The sequence below is a fragment of the Corvus brachyrhynchos genome, unplaced genomic scaffold (assembly GCF_000691975.1).
Source record: "Corvus brachyrhynchos isolate BGI_N302 unplaced genomic scaffold, ASM69197v1 scaffold203, whole genome shotgun sequence".
Taxonomy (NCBI): Eukaryota; Metazoa; Chordata; class Aves; order Passeriformes; family Corvidae; genus Corvus; species Corvus brachyrhynchos.
In genome coordinates this window covers 1605346-1626083 of record NW_008237408.1, presented here as the reverse complement: position 1 = coordinate 1626083, position 20738 = coordinate 1605346, and the positions used below count along the sequence as shown (strand labels likewise).

Sequence of the window (20738 nt, the reverse complement as noted above, 5' to 3'; positions counted from 1 at the left end):
CATACATATATATATATATATAAAACCACATATACATACCTAGACATACAGAGATACACATTTATACACACACCCCATTAGAACCCCAAATCACCCTGCGGGTCCCCGGGCGCCCCCCGCCCCTTCCCACCCGAGGGGACCCCACGCGCAGGAGGTGCCACCAGAGGGCACCGCGCCCCCATTTTTGGGCGCCGCTTCCCAGAATGCAGCGAGCAGGGCCGGGGGCTCCGCGGGTTCCGCACGCCGGGCTGCGGCCGCAGGGACAGCGCGGAGCTCCGCGGGGCAGCGCAGCCCCTCCACCAGGTAAGCGCTGCGCTCCCCGGGACACTTCGGGCGGCAGGATATGATTTAATTTAATTTTATTTTATGTTATGCTATGTTATTGGGTTTATTTTCTGTTATTTTTTAATTTTTAGTTTATTGGTTTAGCTTTTATTCTCATTATTTTTTCCCCCCATTTATTTTAATATTTCATTTCTTTATTTTATTCTACTTTATAATCACTCCCCGCCGCACAGGAGGGATACCCCGGACTCAGCTCGGGAGCAGCACCAGCCCCTCCCGGGATGGTTCCCGGTTGGAGGGGACCCATCCTCCTCCTCCTCCTCCTTTCCCCTCCCTATCCCGGGCTGGAGATGCCCCTGGGGCTTGGCATGTCCCTGGGGCTGGGGGTTTTTCCAGTGGGATGAACCCTGGCTGAGCTGGCAGCTGCTTTCTTGGGGGAGGTGGGGTGGGTGGGTTTTCATCCAGGTCCCCAAAGTTCGGGGAAACTCGTGTCGGTGGCCCTGGGGTGGCACCGGCTCCTCTCCTGCTGCGCCGGGATGGTGCAACATAAATTAGGTTTCATGTGACGGCTGCGTTGAAACAGCGGGCGGGGGTTCCTCTGCCCCCGGTGAAAGTTGTGTTCGAGTTTGGCAATTTGGGCCATGGGGAATGCAAGGAAAATTGGAGGCTTTGGAAGGGCTTCTGTGCCACAGGGAGAAATCCCTGCAGGGAGGGAGAGCCGGGAATGGTCGGAGAGGAGGCGAGCGGCCCCCGAGAGCAGGGGAATGGCTTTGGCTTTCCTTAAAGAGGCATCTCGGCAGCCCCGGTGTAGTGGTGCCTCTCATCGTTCAGCTATGGCTGCGTTAACTCCGTGTCTGGGATGTGAACCAGGAGAGTGTGGGCAGAGCAAAAGGACTTGGAGAAGTCAGGATGCTCTGGTCTCGGTTCCTTGCTCGGGTCCCCCTTGGTGTCCTGGATCTGGGTGCTCAGGACTCACCATCTCTCTCGAATTGTTTTTTGAGTTGGTTAAAAACCTGGTTTGCACAAAAGCCCCCAGCCAGAGCAGCATTAAAGAAATTTTTCCTAAGCCAGGGAGAGAAGTTGGACCCGGGCTAAAGCAAATAAACTTGTATTTCATCATGCTGGAAGCTGGGTTTCTTTGTGTTCCACTCTGGTCTGGGCAGTCTGGACTCCCTACAGCCACAGATGTTTCCCCGTCCAACCTGCACCTTCAAACGTGTCTCAGTGGCCGAGCGAAGAAACTTCTGCTCCTTCGTGCAAACCTCGCTCCCTGCAGAGGCTGCTCTGTGCTCTGCCTCCCTCGGGCTTTTCTCTGGGCGTCTCTCCCCTCGGTTGCTGCAGGAAGGGGCTTTGCAGGGTTTCTGCTCCAGCTCAGCACCAGGCTGAGATGCTGCAGACGTGGAAAGTGTGAGCATGGCTGACCTGGCAGCGCTGTGCGCCAGCCGGAGCCGTGCGCTCTGCCCGGGGATGCGTGCCGGCTCCGCGGCCAGCGCTGCTCAGCGGGAGGGAAAGGATGCTGCAAAGGAGGACAAACGCCGTTACTTTTATCTCTGGTAAAAGCTAAAGGTGCTGAAGTGTTTCTCTGCCCATCCCCACTGCTGCAGACCTGGCCAGGTCTGGGAGCTGGAGCCCAGCTGTCCCAGTGATCATGGGAATGTGCCTGTCCAAAGCAGGAGCTCAGGGCTCAGGGGATTTCAGGGGTGGAGGTGCTGGTGCATATCATTGATATGAGACTCTAAATGGTCCCAGAGAAACCTTGAGCAAGAGCTTTCTCCCTGCTGGAAGAGCCTGTGCAGCCTCAGGGATGCAGGATGGGTGCAGGAGTGATGAGGAGATGCAGCCCGGTGCCATCAAATACCAGAGATGGGAAAAATGGGGTATTAGCAGGAGAAAAAATAAAAATCAAATGATGTCTTGTGCCCTGATGTGCTCTTTCAAAATAAATAAGGGGGGATGCAAGCCTGTTGATCCCATAGCCTGAGGGGCCCTGTGGCTCCTCTGCAGCACTGCCAGCACAGAATCTGCTGGTGAGACATAAAATCACTGTAGTTCATTACATGTGTTCCATCTTCTTATAAGAAAACAGATGAAATGTAGGTGCCAATGTCTCAAGTGCACGCGAAATGCTGCTACATCGGGAGAGAGGGAAGATTTTGACACGCTGAACTGGTTCCATCCATTAGTCATAATATTTCCAGCACGCCACACGTGCACTCACATTTTCATATTAATGGTTGCATGGGAAGCAAACTCAGAGGTGATGCAAGGGAACGTGGAGAAATCCAGGTGCGTTTTTCCTCTGCAGAACCCTTTGTTCTCCAAGAGGGACCTCCAGCTTCAGTCCATTTGTGGCTGGCGTAGGTGATGCTTTCATTTCTCTGATACATTTTTGGCCTCTTTATACCAGTCTTCGTGCTTTGGAAGGAGGGAGGATGGAAATGTTGCAATTCCTGTTGAAGAGTTTGACATTTTGTAGCAGATAAAGCCAAATGCAGACAGTTGCTTTGATCTGGCTCCTTTTTGCTGAGTTTAAGGGAAGGCAGGATGGGATTCAGGCTGGAGGTGGAGAAAGAAGGTGGTGCATACACCCCTCATGTCACGGTGACATCCAGCTCTGGTGTTTTCAGCAGACGTACATCTCTGGGAACAGACTCTTTCCAACTGGTTTGGTGCCCAGAAACTTGAATCAGTCGTATCCAGCAAAAATAAGAAGGTGAGGGAACATCTGCTCTCATGTAATTTGGTCTCTGGGGATCCCAAAAAGGATTTTGTGATTGTTGGGTGAGTTGGAATTGAAGGTTCACAACTGCTTCCTTAATTTCTTTTATTTCTCTGTCTCCCTTGGGAATGAGGAAAAGGTTTCCAGTCCCACGCCAGAGTTTGTGTTTATTATATCTCTAGTTGGTCTCTGGTGGGTCCTGGAAGCAGATGCCTGGAAATGGTCAAGCAGAAGCTTTCATGATCCCTGTAGCAGGACCAGGAAAGGTCCTGGTGGCCCTTCAAATGCTTGAGGAGTGATGGGCACTGGTGGCTGTCGGATGGATGTTCACATCTGCTGACTGCTCCCAGCCAGGGATGGCTCTTTCCAGATGTGCCGTTTCTTGGATTTCTTCCCCAAGCATCCACTGGATTTTCCCAGAGAAGAGGTACTGGGATGTCCAGTTGCAGAAGGAGAAGGAGCTGCTCTCTGGGCTGTGTGTCACCTCCCTGCCCTTTCTGTACTCCCTTGGAAAAAACAGAGAGTTTTCTATGGAATGTGGCCCAGGGATGCTTTTTCCTTCAGAATGGGTCTGAACTTGTCCACTTCAGCTGCAAAACCTTCAGCTGCTTGCATGGGCCACTCTTTAAAAACAAAGGCACTTAAAAAACTATTCTTTTCCCAAAAAATATCTTTGGTGGCTGGGACTGTCACTGAGTTGCATTCCTGGTGGTTAAATGATGGCTTTGTTCCTATTAGTTAATAAGGCAATGATTATGATAGGAAATTAACAGGAAATTGTTAAACTAATTAATTCAATTAATAGGAAATGCTAACAAGCATTTGCCCTTCTCTGGGGCTGCCAGTGGATGATTTCTGTACAAACCTGTGTCAGCTCCAGATGCCAGAGCAGAGGCTTCACTGGGGACCCAGTTTGGACATGTGGCTCCTCAAGGGGACCATTTGCTGGCCAGCCAAGTGGCCGGTGCGACCAGGGGAGCATCCAGCTCTCAGTAGGAGCTGGCAGCAAAGCCACACTTGCTTTCGACTCATCTGGCTGGGAGGTGGGAGCGTGTCCTGGTGCCAAATGAGGAGAAACTCCTTGTTTCTGAAACACAGCAGAAGGAGGAATCGCTCCCAGCGATGTAGAGGGGCTGGAAGGAGGCAAAAAGGGTGAAGAAAATCACTCCTCCACTCTGATGCATCTCCAGCGTGGCCTTAGGAATGGATCCACCTTCAGATGGAATTGGAATGGTAAAAAATCAGCCGTTCCTGGCTGCCTTGAGTGCCACTGCCCTCATGTGCTGTGGTCCTGTCCCAGACTTCCATTGAGTCCTGGCTCTGGCCTTTGTTTGCCAATCTGAGATTTTTCCAACCAAAAATCAGAGAACTCTGAAAATTTCAAACAAAAGCCCAAGCAATTCTTTCTCTTGCAGCTTTCATTTCACAGCTCACCTTTCTTTCTGGCAGTAATTCCTGCTGGGGCTTCTGGCTTCTCAGAGAAAGGGTAAAAAAAAAAAGAAAAAAGAAAGCAGGCATTTAATAATAGATCAAAAATGAGATTATGCAGTAAGTCAGCCCTCCCCTTCCCAAAATGCAACCAAAGAAATTGCACATCACCTTGAAAAAAGAAAGGAAAACAGTGTAGATCAAACCTGATGTTAAGTATGGATGAGGTATTTATATTTTATTTAATGGATTTCTGCTGTCCTAGAACAGCCGCCCTCCCCTGATTTTCGGTTTGTGATTAATTAAAGAGTGGAGATGAACTGGGATGGGGAAAATTCAGTGGAGCTCCCAATGGGAATGCAGGGGGGCACAGGTTGGCTGCTTGGCACACCTGGAGACAGGCACACCTGGTGGTGGTTGTAGTAGCTCCCAAAAACCAAGAGGCTCAGTGAGAGGCTCCTTGTTGACCATCTGCAATGACTGGACTAGTTCTGTCCATGTGTGGTGGAGCAGTGGGGTCACCGAGGGAAGGGAACCCGAGGGGCTTTGTGCCAAATGAGTGGGTGCCAGCAGAAGTGCCATGATGGAGGGAAGAGGTGATTATTAGTCATGGGTAATTAGTCACCAGCCAGGGCGCCCCGGGAAGCTGGGCAAGCCGCAGCCTGGGCCAGCGCTCAGCCAAGGCTTGACGAGACACGACTTCCCTGGAAAGGAGGCTTAGCCCTGGCGCTGGGCATTGAGGCTGTCAACCCTGGGCCTGTTCTTGTTTGCTGTAAATCATCTGGCTCTTTCAGCTTTTGGGTTTGGTGGGGCCATTGCCACAGGCCAGGTGGGAAGGTGGGAGTTGGAATTGGCATGGTCTTGGCCGCCTCAGCAGCCTGTGGGGCATTTCTCCTCCTGGCTCATCCCAAAGTTCTCCAGAGCCAGCGTGGACGCTGTGTATGCCAAGTGCATGGGCTCCAGTGAGCCAGGCTGGGAGGAGGTGCTAGGGGAAAGCTCTTGCTCTTGGACAGTGTCTCCAGCAGAGCACCTTCAGCCTCACCCTCCTGAGGTCCTGTTTACACCCTTGAGGAATGAAATACCAAGAGGGATATGAGGCATAGAGAGTTGTCTCCCATGTTATCCTTGTCCACCATGGATAACCCAGCCTGGGTCATTCCATGGGGATGAAGACCCACACAAGGCCATGTTGGAGGGGCTTGGAGCAACCTGGTCTAGCGAAAGGTGTCCTTGCCCACAGCAGGGGGTTAAAACAAGATGAACTTTAAGTTCCCTTCTAACACAAGCCACTATAGGATTGTATGATTCTATAACATGCAGCTGCAGGTCTTTTTCTTGCTAAATCACCCACTTTTAAGCACAGAAGGTGTCACAGCCCCTCTTGCTTTGTGAGAAGAGGCTGAGCAGCTATATCCATCGCAGCTGTGGGCAGGAAGGCAGGGCAGGAAGAGAACAAGAGCAGCAATCCCGTGCTGGCTCTGGCACGTGGGGCTGTGAATGTTCACCAATGGCTGCCAGAGCACCAGATGAGGCAGAAGTTGCTGGAAATCACCATTCCCATCCTCTAAGCACCCTTGAAGGTGTTCATTTATCTTCTTTGCCACCTTTCAACTTTCTACTTGTAGAGCTGGAGGAGAATCTGTTTCATTATCTGCTGGGTTGCTGCTCTTCTTGTTTATTCCCCAGAAGGAAGAAAATTAGATGTGTCAGAGCTGAAACTTAAATAAATCCAGACTTTGGAAACAACCACATGGAGTTAGAATGAGCCTCAACAAGAAAATGTTTGTCTTCCACCTTTTTCTGAGACTGGCTGGGAGTAAAGCGCAGGGAGAAGACGGGGCAAGGTTTAGTTTCTTTTAATTTCAAATATATTCCGAAAGCGGAGCAGTTGGAATTTCTTTTTTTTCCTTGAAGTTGCTTTGCCAAGTCTGGGTGGAGAAAACCAGCTGAAAGCCTTGCCTTGGTGGATGTGGGATGGAGGCAGGAACACATTTATTTTCTTTATTTACCTATTTTTACCAGTGAGGCCCTGAGGCAAACAGCAAAGCCGTGGCCGTGTTGCTGCCTGCGTGCAGGCAACAAGAGCACTTTTCCCTCCCAATCCCTTTTCCCAGCACCAACAAGATCAGCACCGAAGATACGCAATTGAGTCAGCAATGCAGATGCCATCAAATGTCTGCTTTATTCCAGAGCATGAATCAGAGCAGTGTCAGAGACTCATATCCTGCATCTCCTGATAAGAGTGCAGTTACCTCTGAGGGAACGAAACATGGTGAAATCCCTTTATCCCACCTCTTGCAAGCATCTATAACTCACTGGTACCAGCAGTGCTTATTTTAATGCAACTTTTGCTGTAGCACGTGCAGACTGTTATTTTTTTTAAATCCCACATCCTGGAGCCAGAAGATGTTGTGGGTTTATTTTCTATTTGCATTATGTGTGACCAGCATGTCTATATGCACATGTATACACATATGACTATATAAATATCAGTGTTTTTTGGAGCACAAGCTGTTTGTGTTAAGCCCTGTTAGACCAGTAAGAGCAGCGTGTGCCATCAGTCCAGGTGCTGGTTGCTCACTCTACATGTTTTTCCAATGTATCCTATTCTTGGAAAAAAGAGATTAACTTCATTTGACTCTCCAGCCATGCTTTTAACTCCAAAACCATCTTAATTTCTGGGCTTAAACTCTTTCCTTTTTTCCCTTTCAGTTTGCTGTGGGAATCACATGCAGAAGTGAAACTCTCTATTTCCAGAATTTCTCTGCTTCTCCCTTGCAGGACTTTTCCATGCCCAGCTCTGTGACAGGCCACAGCCAGCTCAGTGACAGTTTCCTGCTGTTGTTCCACGGGGACAGCTTCTGGCTCCCTCTGCAAGGGTTACGTGTGGCCACTGGCTTCTGCCTCACTTGCCTCTTTTCTCCCTTTTCCAGGGCACCAGCTGTGTCCTGTTCCTGCTGCAGTCCCCATTCTGCACTTGGTCTGAAAAGCCTCAGTGGGATGGAAGGAGGCTTGCAGTAGTGCAGTTTATATCCCCTAAAACCAGATACAACAGTGAAATTTTGCTAAAATCTGTCTATATTGCCCACAAGGGACGTGTGGAGCTGTTTAAAAGACATTTTTGCCACTGGTGGTGGTGGTGGTGGTGGTGGAGGCAGAGAAGGACAATTTTCACCTCAGATTCCTCTTTTGAGGGGCTTGTTTGTTCCTTGGGGTTTTTCTACTCCAGAGACTACAGAAGTTGAAGGGATAAAAAGCACTTCTGTGGTTTCCCATCAGTAGATTTGAGGGAAAATTAGTTCAAATCCACCACCTTGAGCTACATCATAAATCTCACTGCAGAAATACAGAGCCTAGACATTAATAATTAGGAGCTTGCACAATAAAGGACTGGAATATTTCACAAATGACACACCAACTTTCGATCCAGCTGATGCTGTGCAGAGATCTGTGTGAAAGTTCTGTGCAGCCAAGGTGCAGAAGTTTTTGCTCCCATTTTTGCCTCTTGAAGAAGAAAATGGGAAGGAAAAATCAGGTTGCATCTCCAAAGTGTTCATTAAAGCTCAAGCACAGGAGTTTGAAGGCTCCCCCTATTAGAAAATGTTTGTATGTGCTGAAAGAAAATGATGCCAATTAATAGTTATCCTTTCCCTCTTCCCACGTCTTGAAATCACTCCAGTTCAGCCAAGCTGCTTCCTATCAAACTTTCACACAAAAAAGAAAGAATCTGCTGGGCTGTGACTGAACACGAGCAATGTCACTCCCCAGGGGTCTGTGTCCCTGAGGTTTGACGACTGCAGGAAAAGGGCTGTGGGCCGTGAGATGACAAATGGAACTCCACAGTTGCTTGTTCATGCTCCAGCAAAGCTTTGTTTTGGGTGTAGATATTTCCCAGCCATGAGGCTGAAATCTCAGCAGCTCTTGTATGAATATTCTTCACCTTTTTTCTTGACGCAGTTTGAAGTAATTGGAGGGCTGGTGATATTTTGAACAATTTATCCACCTAGGAAATTATGACCTTGGATTTATTCAATCAAATATTATCAAGATTAAGAGTGAAAATAGCTGAGCTTGTCAGTCACAAGGAATTGTGTTGCAGCCTGGGCTCAAATCCATCACCTGAAAGCAGGAGACTCTGGCAGGATATTCTTTATTCATCAGCAAGAGGCATCACAGCAAGATCATTTAACTGTAATTCATCAATTTATCAGGCTACTCAATTAAGTGGGGGCTGGAGAGAGGATAAAGGGAATGATTGTCTGTTGTAATGAATCTTTGACCACCTGAGGACTTTCCTTGCTCCTTGCTCTTTTGTGTTTCATGTTGCCTTGAAGGCCTTGTTAAAAGGAAAACATCACAATGGTGGTGAAAAGAGAGGCTTAAAGAATTAAAAGGATTGATGAGATAGAGCTTTTGCTCTACCTGGGTTGTCACTGACCTGGGCCTGACAACCATAATCTGAAGAAATTCTGGAGAATTTCAGGTGGATTTATGGAAGAAAATTACTGAAGTAAAACTTTGTGCAGCCTGGAGTAAAGGGATGAACTTTTAGGTCCATCTCAGCTCTGTTCTTTCTTTGCCTGTGGTGCAACCCCAGTCTAATTGGCGAAGCAGTTTGGGAGTGTGGTGCAGCCTCTGACTCTGCTCTGAGTGCTCCTGTCTGGCTTCAGCTGCCCCGGGACCGTGGCAGTGTCATTCTAGTGCTGGCTGATGCCAAGAAGCTGGGCTGGGGGGTTTCTTTATCAGTGTGGTATTTTAGACATTTGGCAGTTCCCAAGTTCATCCAAATACTGATTTTTCTGCGTGCTTACACCTAAATCTTTAAGTTGTTTTGCTGCTTGGGATCTCTGCTCAGATCCATGACACAATAACCAACATCTGTGTTGTCGTCTTACAAAATGAGCCTCAATCTCACCCAATCACCCCGTATGTTTGTGCCACCCCAACAACTTCTGAACCTGCCAGCCTGTTTCATGCAAGCCTGACAAAGAGACACTGGGCTGAAGGGTAATGAAGGTTGCATAAGTTCATGAAAAACAGGCAGTGAGGCATGAGGGATAGCCCGGGTACTCACAGAGCCTCGGGGAGGGGTGTAGTGCCAGCTTGCGCCAGCTTGTGTGAGTGGATACCAGACAGTGCCCAGGAGGGAGGGAGATCTTCCAGCTGTTCCATGGGATCTATCAACGGGAGCCAGAGCGGGGGCCCTTTGCTGCCCTGGTAGACCTCAGGCCCGTGGATGCCCATCTCTATTTGCAATAAAACTGGTTTTCAGTTTAAATGCAGTGGCAGTTTGGGCAAATGTAGCCCGCAGTGAGGTGTAGCTGCTTGTCTGCTTTCTGCAGAAACACAGCAAAAGGCTTGAGCAAGTCCAAGCTCTCCAGATCAGGAAGCATTTCCTTCTGCCTGGGTTTCTCACATGTCCTGTTGTTTTCTTTCAACAAAAGCAAGAGAAAGGGAGAATTCATTTGAATTTGATGCTAAAATACCTTCAAGAAGATGAAGCAGAAGGAACTGTTAGAAAGAGGGATAGGTGGAGATTAAAAACACTTTCTTTCTCTCGTTGTCCCTTGCATACACATTATACATATACGTAGCCTGATCTTGTGCTCTGCAGGAAAATAAATTGTAAAGGAGACAATACAAATCAAGGTGAAAGGGGAAAAAAAAGAGGATGAGTCAGGTCTGCTCTGCTTATCTGAACCGAGGGGGAGCCTGCCTGGTGCTCCTGACAGGTTTTTTCAGGAAAGATAAAGCATTGGGTTGATGACAGGTTATGAGATAGACTTCGAGGGCTATGAAAATTGCTGGTAGGTACTTGAATGGCTCTGACTGCACAGAGTGAATTGGAGTTGAGTCGCAACAATTTCCTAAAGCTGTGCAGATTAACATAAAAATACCAAGGAAGTCCAATCTTTGAATTTTTATCTGCTTCAGCTCTAGAGTCAAATAGGGGCATTACAGAAGTGCCATCCATTTGAATTGATTGTCGCTGCAGCTTTTGTGAAGGCTGCATCTGGGTTTATTGATAATGTTGTTGAGGTGCTTAGAAACACAAGTGTGTTGGGTTTATTTTCCCTTTAGTAACTTATTCTTGTTTCTGGCATTTTGTTAAGATATTTTTTAGTTCTGGTCTCCCCTGGAGATCTCCGCTGAGCTGAGCATTGGTAACAGAGATGCTCTGTGCATCTTTTCTCCAAGAGTTTGCCACAAAGCTGAATCTGTTTGTAAATTTTAAAGTAATTTTATTTGCTGGAGGAAAAACTGAGATGAAGAAGAGAATCTAGGAATTGTGATTTACCAGCCTTCTAGTGAGGAGGCTTTGCTAGGTGTTTTTTTTTTTCTTGGTTAAACCACATCAGCTGAAGTGCAAGTTTAGTGGCCAAAACTTCCTGTTGATCTCCATTGTACCATCGCTTCACCCATTTTGCTTCCTCTGCTGCTCCCTGCCTGCACAGAGAAGATATAAAATCAGTTTCACACACATTAGAGAAGTAACTTTATATGTGAAGTTTCAGGATTGGGGACAAGTGTTTTAGGTGGTAGATGTGTCCTGCTGTCGCGGAAACACAAAGGAAATTCCTCCTACTGAAGGGGCTGTGTCACTGGGAGCCTTGAATTTCAGCCTTGTGCTCCTCTGGTTTAAAAAATTGCTTTTTAGGAGCTGTGGCCAATGACTTCACCATTTTGCCTTTGTTCTCATCTTTATAAACAGTTCCTGCACCTAAGGAGGTGGTTGTGAGAATTAGTCATTGGGTTTAGAGCTCTTTGAAGATGGCAAGTGGTGTATAACAGTTCAGTGTTTATTAATGCCATGGCTTAATATGATGAGAATGTTTCACAGCTGAGCTCAGCCACGCCGGGATGGAGCCCAGCAAGTTGCAGTGGGCTTTGCTTCACTGATGTCTCCCAGGTGTGCCAGCTGTGCCACCGCCTTACCTGGCCCATCACACCTAACCCGTGGGCTGCAGCAGGGAGCCTTCCCTCTCCACACTCCCCCAGCAGGTTCTGCTTCCACTGGCCTCCTGCCACAGCACACGCCAAGTTTAAATCTGGTTCTGTGTTTTTGGCTTTGTTCCTTTGAAATGTTTTCAATTTTCTTGGCTTCAGCTGATCCCAGTGGCATCTTTTTATGATGCACTTTATTCTACTGCTTCTAGTGCAATTACACTCCTAAAGTTCAGCCTATTTTTAATTACCAAAAAAAAAAAAAAAAGGCAGAGCATAGTATTGTTCTGTCACTGGTGGGAGAAAGGGAGGATTTTTCTTCCTCTTTAAATTTGATTGAATTTAAATCTTGACATACGTAGTGGTTTTAGTGAAACTTTGCTGTAATAGGAAGGGCAGATGGTTGTTTGCTCTTGCACTCTTGCGAGCCGACACTGGTATTCATTAAACACAAGCATTGCCATATATTGGAGGATCTCAGAGTGCTTCAGGACTGGTGAATGAAGAAGGCTTGGACAATGTCATTACTTTCTCTCCTTTCCTCTCTGATGAGGAAGCTGAAGCAATTTTGTAAGGCTGGTACTGAGGTAATGTTTGCTGGGGACAATTGCTGATCTGCAGCAGTGGATGTGCAGAGCTGGGTCAAACCCTGCCCACACCAGCTGGAGTGATCCCCATGTTTATTCTCCAGTTTGCTCCTCTCGCTGAGCTCTGTCTGGCTGCACTTGCACCAGGAGAAGCTTTGCTGCCTGTGGCCAGTGGGATTTCAGACTTCTGTGGTGGTGTCAGCCTGTTTCTGCAGTTCCTGTGTGAGCATGGATTTATGGGGAGGGAGAGGAGGGATGGGAGGAGGACAGTGGCTGTGCTTGGGTTGTGTGAGTGCCCTCTCCTTCACAGGTGGGTGAAAGAAAATGATTTAATTTAATTCAAATTTAATGAAGTTGTTTTTGCCACTTTTCATTTTACTTGTGCATCAGCTCTTCTTTTGCATGAGAATAGAAATTAATTTTGTTTCAAGTTCTGGAAACCTGAAGACATGCTGAATAGATAGAAATTTGTTCTATTTATAGGTTGCAGAATTTCTTTGTACAATAAAGCAGTTTGTTTTAATTTAAGCTATGCATTCAGCACATTTAGCTTAATTTTATTTAACTATGAGTTTGACATGTCTTTTTCATTGTTTTTTAAATTTGTGACATAAACCCTAAGTACAATGAAAAAGTCAGACTAGTCATTAAGAAACTTCATTTACCATTTTTAACATCAAATGTGTCGACTTGCATGGTTTATTAATTTTTACAGATGCCCAACTGTAAAAATAGGACAGCTTTGCAGTTCAGGCAAAGGCCTGGTTTATGGAGAAATATGCCTTTGTTGTTCTCCACCAGCAAAAACCAGCCTTTCATTAAGGAAAAAAAAAAAACAAAAAAATGCAAAGCAAGAGAGTTTAAATCAATCAGAATTGAAGTATTTTGCTCCTGTTTTGCATCAATAAATCCTGTATTAAAGGCAGAAAAGGCAGGATGGTTGAAAAAGGATTGGCAGGCAAGTTAGCAATAGTGTTCCTCATGGACTGGTCCCAAGCCTGGTCTTAATCAAGGTACTGACTAATGATAGAGCAGAAATTAATGGGATTTGGAGGTGTCATCAAAAGAGAAAAAACAGGAGATCCTAGGAGAAGAATGACTGACTATAGGACTATTTGTCTGTAAGCAAATGTGAGTTCTTATAATGCAAACTCTGATAGAAAGCTGGGGGTTCTGTGTGGGAATTGGAATGTATTAATCAACCACAGGATAATTCTGATGTCTTGATGATAAAGATACATTCTGGGATCACATTTGTCAACTGAATTATTCCCACTGGTGACAAGGAAATGCAAATGCCACTGCAACAGGTTTTAGTGAGGCATTGCTTGAAATGCATTCTGCATTCCTTGTCCACAGGAGAAAGATTGATTCCAGCTGGAAAAGGTGCAGGGGAGGGCATCTGCTAGAAATGATCTGGATAGCAGGGAATCTGGTTCCCAAAATGATTAAAGGAAGCTGGATGGTCAGGTGGTGACAAAAAAAAGGCAGAGAAAAATTAGATTCTTTCTCGATAAATACACTGGTGTAAATACCAGAGAGGGAGAAGAGTAATTGAAGTTAAATGACAATTCTGGCACAAGAACAAAATACTCTGAAAAAGTTTAGTCTGGAAAAGAGCAGAACAGCTTCAAACCAAGGGAGGTGCTGGAAAAGCCTTCTAATGGGAGTTGTATAAAGGGCTAAAAACCTGATTACTGTGAAGATGGAGCCTGATAAATGTATTAATGGGATTATGCAATGTGGTTGGCTTCAGTATTAAGGGATCAGACTCTGGATTTCCTGTCCCACGCTTTTGCAAATACACTTAAGGATCTTGCAGGTAACAAACAAAAAAGGAAGGTTTACATTTTAAGAAATATTTTCATTATGATTCAGGTTGGAGTGGGTTGCTCTGTTTGTAATGCACTAATAACTGAACTGGGTGAACTGTGGAAAGGAGGAAGTACCTTCTGAGCTGGGAAAAAGCAGCAGCTGCCACCTGCTTCCTTATTTTAGTGGTTGGCTTTGGCAGCAGGGCTGTGCTGCTTAGATATCTATTTTTTAAAATTTAAAGCCTTTTGTACAGTAAAGTTAGGCCTTGAAATAGATTGTGCTCAAAATGCTGACAATTATTTATTGTTATTTATCATTGGTAAAATGCTTTTTAAAAAACCTGCAGCACTTAAGCCATGCAAGTGTTTATTATCGATCCCGGCATTCTCGTTATCGATCCCCGTTTTCCCCATTTACAAACAGTCCCCAGATTTCTGGTTGCTTTGCTAGAATCCCAATAAATAAGACCAAGTGCTTTTTTATCAGAAGGCCATGGTTATTTTATCAAAGATGAGTGCCAGGCTATTTTAGCATGGTGTAACTTTGATTTCATGGGCACTTTGTGCTCAGTATTTCCATGCTTTTTATGTTTTGGTTCAGCCTCAGTTCTCCAGCCTTGTCTGTCATTGAGAGATGAGCCTTCCCCATCCTCCATCCTTAAGCAAGGATATTCTGCCTGGAGGTCTCCATGATTCCAGAGGGACACTGGAAGTAGGGGATGACTGTGGTTACAGGACAACTTCAGGTGCACTTTCAAACGTGGCTGTGGGATGTCAGAGCTCACCCTCCCTTCACCCCCACACTCTCTTCACTCAACAGCAGCATCTCTGTTCAGACAGGGGGCTTGACCCTGACTATCTCCAATCTCCAGTGTGTTCTCCTCGCTTCCTACTTGTGCTTCTTATTCACATTCTCTATTCAGGATGCAAAGGCAGATGGTTTCTCTTTTTTGGTTTCAAGGTCTTAGTGGAGCCTTTCAGCCATTCAGCCTCTCAAACTAGTTCGCTTAATTACCTCAACTTTTTGAAACTGAAAACCTTCCAGACCTGCTTTTATTTTGCTTAAACTGAGTTAATTTGTGGCAAATAGGCTTGAATTGAGTGATCACAAGCAGCTTTTATTACAGCATCCTCACTATTTGCCAGAAGTCTCCTGCAGAATCACCTCTCATTTGCTCAGTGCCTGTTTTGTTCAGAGGTCTGTTGGCTCTTACATCCCGGATTTACAGGGCCCCACTGTTGGTATTTGTTCTTCCTTCTAGACCTGGAATTTAAGACTCCCTTATCAGCCAGCTCCTCAGAGTATTTCTTTTTCTCTCTAGTCATTTTTAAAAGCTCTCTGCACACATCCAAACCCAACGGTGGGGTCTCCAGTGGACCTCCAGCGCAGTCCCAGCAGACAGCCTTTTACAGCCTTTTCCCAAAGTGACTCTAATCCAGAAAGATCGTTTTATGCCTGCTATCGTTTTGGATTTTTAGCAGACACAGATGATTCACTCAGCTCACAGAAAGAACCGTGGAACAATGTCCCAAAAGATTATTTAAATGGAGTTTTGGGAGTGCATTTGGGGTGACCATGGGTAGTGTGCAGGCTCAAGGTCTGAGTTTGGTGGGGGGTTTTGAGGGTGGGTGTTTTCCCCAGCCACCTGCAGACGTGTTTCCCAGCTGCCTTTAGCACATGATGATGATAATTTCTAACAGATTGTTTTCCTGACAAGGAAGAATTATCCCTGCTTTACATTGTGGGAGCTGAACCCAGGGACAAATGGAACAGCTGGCTTAAACACACAGGTCTGCGTGAGCAGAGTCTGCGCTCCCCCAGTCTTTTCAAGCACGCTCAGCAATCTGGCAGCTTGTCAAGGACCCTCAAATTTTGTGGACTCGAGGGTGAGCTGAAGAGCTGGAGCATCACAGCCTTGAGTCTGGTAGCCTGGTGCAACAAAGCACACGCTGAAAACTATGCTTTTGTACTTTACCCAACTGCTTGGTTTGCAGTCACTTTTAATTTAAGTTTAGACAGTGCTGAGTGCTTAATTAAAAAAAAAAGTGCTTTTGGTAGGCCAGAGTGTAATGCCCGAGCTGTGCCACAGTTTAAATATGTAGGTGTTTGGGGATTATGTTATAGACAAGCAAAATGATTGTTTCTTTTTAACTTCTGTTTAAATAAAGTTCAAATTATGGAATATTTAGTAGAGCAGAATAAGCTGATGCCTGCCAGCTTTTTCATACCAGTGGTTACCAGATGTGTCTGTATTTAGTATCTCGCCATCTGTTCCAGGGTGGAGTTTGGGGCTAGTCTGGGTATTTGGATGTGTCTTCTTCCTTGGGTATCTCTGGAAAACTTCAAAGCATCTGTGTTGAGATGAAGGGGAAGCATGGTTAGCTGTAATACTCCAGGAATTCAAGGGAATTTTCCAGAAATGCAGCTGATTCCTTAGTGCAGCAGGGCTTGGAAGGAGAAGGAGCCTTGAGGAAAGAGGCAGTGCTGGTATTTTGTGCCGTTACTCAGCCATTGCCAAGACCCAGTTGGAGTTTTGCTTGGCTGTCCCCAGGCTGGGCTGCTGCTTCCTGCTTTGGATTCTGTCTTTCTTAGGAGGTCATGAAATTTCCAGGGGTATTGCAATATGGAAGTCTCTTAATGGGATTTAAAATATTATTTCTGTAGATAAATTCTATTTAGATATGTTTTAGATAATTTCTTTTGATGCTGGATCGGTGTAGAATTACTGCGAGCTGTTACAGAACAAGGGGAAGGAAACTCCCTCTACCTTCACCCACTTATGCCATGTCTAGCTCCACCAAAGCCAGGAGTGGCCCATCACACTGAAATTAATTTCTGGTCATTTTGGGGATGGGGAAAACCATATTTTGGTCAACAAACTACTTGTGAAAAATACTTACCTAGTGCTGGTAACAGCTTTTGGTTGTAGTGATCTGGAACATACTGGGGAGGAGGGAAAGCTACACTTGTCTCTATCCATCCAGTATCTCTCCATTTCTTTGTCACCACTGTCCTCATCCCTCAGAACTTACATAGGTGTTGCTGAAATAGGAAAATTAGCCTTTTAGAAAGGTTTTTGTGAAGAAAAGAACATAGAATGGTTATGAATGGTTTTATAAACAAAACATTGTGGTTTTGGGCTTGGAATGAGAGGATCTTTAACGTCCCTTCCAACCGAAACCACTCTGTGATTCTATGATAATACAGTCATTTAATTAATTTATCTAGAATGTTTGTCCCTAATCAAACATGTGGCAGTGCAATTCGATGTACTCAGAGTGTGATCCATAATATTCCACCCCAAACAAAAACTTCTACTCCATTTCTTGCCCAATGATTTTTCTTTTACAAAGCCAGGTAAAATAAAAACAGCAAGTGTGCCCTCATTAGCAAGGGAACAGGCGTTTATCTTCCTCATCCAATTTAAGCACCAGGCAGTGTCCTCCAGCATCTTTCCAAAAGCTTCCACTACTTTTATAAGCTTATTTTCTTTTGCCACCAGGAACTGGTTCCTCTGTGCAGGATGCTGACAGTTCATTGTGTTTGCTCTTTGGATCCCAGCTGGGGCTGCACCGGGTCCAAAGCAGAATTAGGATTTGGGAGGAAAAAGCCTTTATGTCTCTGTGTCCCTTCCTTTTCCTTTCCTAGGCCAGATATTGCCCCTGGGTGATTAATTTCACGTTCCAGCCCTTTCCATGCTTTATGGCCAGCAGTGGGGTGTATTGTTACAATACTCCTTGTGCCCATGGGGTCTTCAAAGGGTTTTATTTAACTGTACTGAGATGCCTTCACTTACCCCTGAAATGCAGCTACTTAAGCTGTGAAGCCTGGCAGCTGCTCTAACAGCAGGAGCACGACCAGGCCACTGCTTTTATGTCATAAAGTAAGGGAAGAAAAAAAATTTCCATATCCATTAAAAAACTGCAGGGAAAATGTAAATTGTCAGAATATAATTACCTAAGCTGGAGTTTGGCCAGCGTTCCAGATTAACATTTCCTCTCGTGAAGCCATGGGATACCTGATGGCCAAAAGCAGTCGGAGTCTCAGCAGGATTAAAAACTGAGCTTTGCTGTGTAGTTGTTCCATAGTGGCTGAGAGATGCAGATAATCTATTTAGCACCTACAGCACCCTGGGGCTAAAAAGTGGCTGAATCCTATGAAATCCGATAGAAGTGTCTGAGGTTAAGAGTGCGGTCTGAAAACATTCCATGAAACTTGTAAAATCCGTGGATGGTCCAACCTTGGTACTGTCTCCTGTGGAAGGGAGGACAAAGAGATTAAAAAAGATGTACCAGAAGGATTGCAGCGGGGAAAAGATGGAAGCCCAGGGTCCTCCCTGCCATTGTTGTTCCGTGTTTTTCTGAGGTTTATTTCAGGCCATGGAAGCGTGCCACGGAAATGTGCATTAGCTGGCTCTGAAACTCCTTAATACCTGCTTGCAATGACTCAATGTAATTTAGAGCAGGTTGGAGACACCAGGATGCAATACATGTTTAGGAGGAAGGGAGATTAGGAGGAGGGAATGTAGTGCAGGTAAGGAAAAGAGGGAAAGTGGGGACTATTTACGTGGAAAGGACACAAAGGTGTGATGGCACTGACTGCGTTCAGCTGCAGCTGCCAAGTGTAGGTAAGTTCAAAGGTAATAAATATAAGGGAGGTTCCCAGCCTGAAATAATACAGAGGTGTCTAAAGAAATCATTCTGTGAGCAGAATCCCACACTGGTTTGGGTTGGAAGGGACCTTAAAGCTCATCCAGTGCCACACCCTGCCATGGGCAGAGTCACCTTCCACTATCCCAGGGCTCCAAGCCCTGTCCAACCTGGCCTTGGACACTTCCAGGCATGGGGCAGCCACAGCTTCTCTGGGAATTCTATTCCAGGGCCTCACCACCCTCACAGGGAAGAGTTTCTTCCTAAAGGTTGAACGGAAGGCCAAGATCTAAACGGCGGCTGCTTTTTAGGTGGCTTTGCTTTACATCTGCACGTTTCTGTACAGCAGGATTAGTGTTTTCAGTCCTCCACCCTGTCAGCTTCAGCTCAAGGTCACCATGGAGCTTCCGAGTCTTTAACAGGACTGGCACTGTGAATTGAGTCTGTTCCTTTGGGAAAACAGGTTTGGAAGCTGATAAGAGTAAAAGGCTTCTCCTTGCCAGAAAAGTGTTGGGCAACTTTATCTGCAACTTATTTTCTTGTTTAAACTATTATTAATCACAGGTTATAGACTCTGTCCTTTAGGATCCATTTGTGATGTGGAAATTTTAAATGTGTATGAGAAAATAAAAGCCTGGATGGCAGGAAAGTTTGGAAATTGAGGGTATTTGAATACAGTAATTTTTCTTTTGGGATAAACAGAAGGCAGCAGAGTAGTGCATTTTTCACTTGCTAGAAGGGAAGCTGAAAACTCCTCTTTAATACCAATTCCTGTTAAGAGTAAGAAGGGGAAACACACAGAGAAGGGGATTAAATCTGAAGGTGTCTCTGTCAATATAATCTGTAATAGCCTTGATAACACTTCCTGAAAGGGAGACTTGTCAGACTGGCTGCTGATCCTGGCAGCTTGTTTTCTTCTGGTAGCTGGGAGAAGAATTGTTGCTTGAGTTGAGTCCTGAAGTGCACATTCTCCACTGGTGTCTCTTCCTCAGTGAGGACCTGAAGGGACTGATTGTCTCCCTGTTTCCTCATGCAGAGCTCCAGGTAGATCAGGGTGGAATGCAAAACCCCAAGCCGTGGCACAGTGGGAACAGATGTGTGTGGTAGGACAACGTGGGTGTGTTCAATGATTCGAATGTTAATTTAGTCTTTCTGCTGTGTGATAGTCATAGTCTTTTTAAAATTTTTGTCCTGATAAAATATAAAAAGTATTGTTTCTCTGAGCCTTTGAACCTGCAGTGCCTATTCCTGCCCTTCTGTACAGCATGTTCCCTGCGGCGAGATTGGATTTTGTGTTGCTTATCAAAGGGCGGACCTGTGCCCCCGCCTCAACCCTCGCTGGTTTTTCATCTCAGAATAAAAGTTAGTTTCTCCTTGCATTCTTTACACATGTGTAAATGACTGCTAGAAAGTGCAGAGCGATGGAAAAGTGGTTTTTCGCCATTTTGAAGTGCTCATGATTTATTAAAGCTGAGATTCTTGGAGCTTTGTGGCCAGAAACACACCACCCTCTTTTACTCCTGGAGATAAACCCCCATTTCTTCCTGTGAAAAACTCTCTAATTCCCCCAAAGTTGTCAGATTGTGTGTTTTGGGGTGGAATTTGATTGCTATAAATATGAATGCCTTTCATGGAGCTCCTAATATATAAAATTAGAATGCATAAACAGGGGACTGGACCTGTGTGACGTGGTTTTGTTGTGAGAAGATGCCGGCACTGTTACTTGCCTTTCCCCCCCACATTTATTTCTTCATTGCTTTTTTTCCCCTCTTTTGCTTCAGTTACCATCTGTTGCATTCTATGTTTGGTACTTGTCACTGATTTCTACATAGCTCCTCTGACTTAACAACATTTAACCACTGATGCTGTTCATGCCAACCCTCCGGCTTGGATCTGGATGTTATTTTGTAACAAACTCCAAACCATAGTGGTATTTTAGTATCTGCTGATCATTTTCCCACAATACAGTTGTTTTCCTAACCCCTTTTGCCAGGAGGCACCTGGACAGCTCTCGCAGGGTCAGTGGCAACCACTGCATCCACATAACTATAGGGCTGTGGCATGACAGAGCTCCATGGCGGCATCCTCATGGGGTTCTTGGAGGATACATAGCACTGCATGGACTGACTGAGCTCCATAAGGACACTCTGACAGGATTTTAGGGGGATACATAGAGCTGTGTGCCCACAGGGCCGGCCTGCGGCTGCCCCTTCGAGGAAGCATCGGGCACTGACAACATGGCGGCCCCTCCACGAGGGGAGCGGAGGGTGTGAGGCACAGAGGGGCGCGCGCCTGCCTTTTAGGCGGGAA

General features: G+C 45.8%; 1 protein-coding gene across 2 annotated transcripts in view; it reads left to right on the top strand.

Annotated features, from left to right (window-relative positions):
• The first annotated feature begins 212 nt into the window (after window positions 1-212).
• The window catches only part of EXTL3 (exostosin like glycosyltransferase 3), a 136107-nt gene continuing 115581 nt past the window's right edge, over window positions 213-20738 (top strand). For both annotated transcript variants that reach the window (XM_008631043.2, XM_017730860.1), the window contains exon 1: window positions 213-303. The gene's annotated coding sequence lies outside the window, so the exon portion shown is untranslated. The remainder of the gene's footprint in view (window positions 304-20738) is intronic.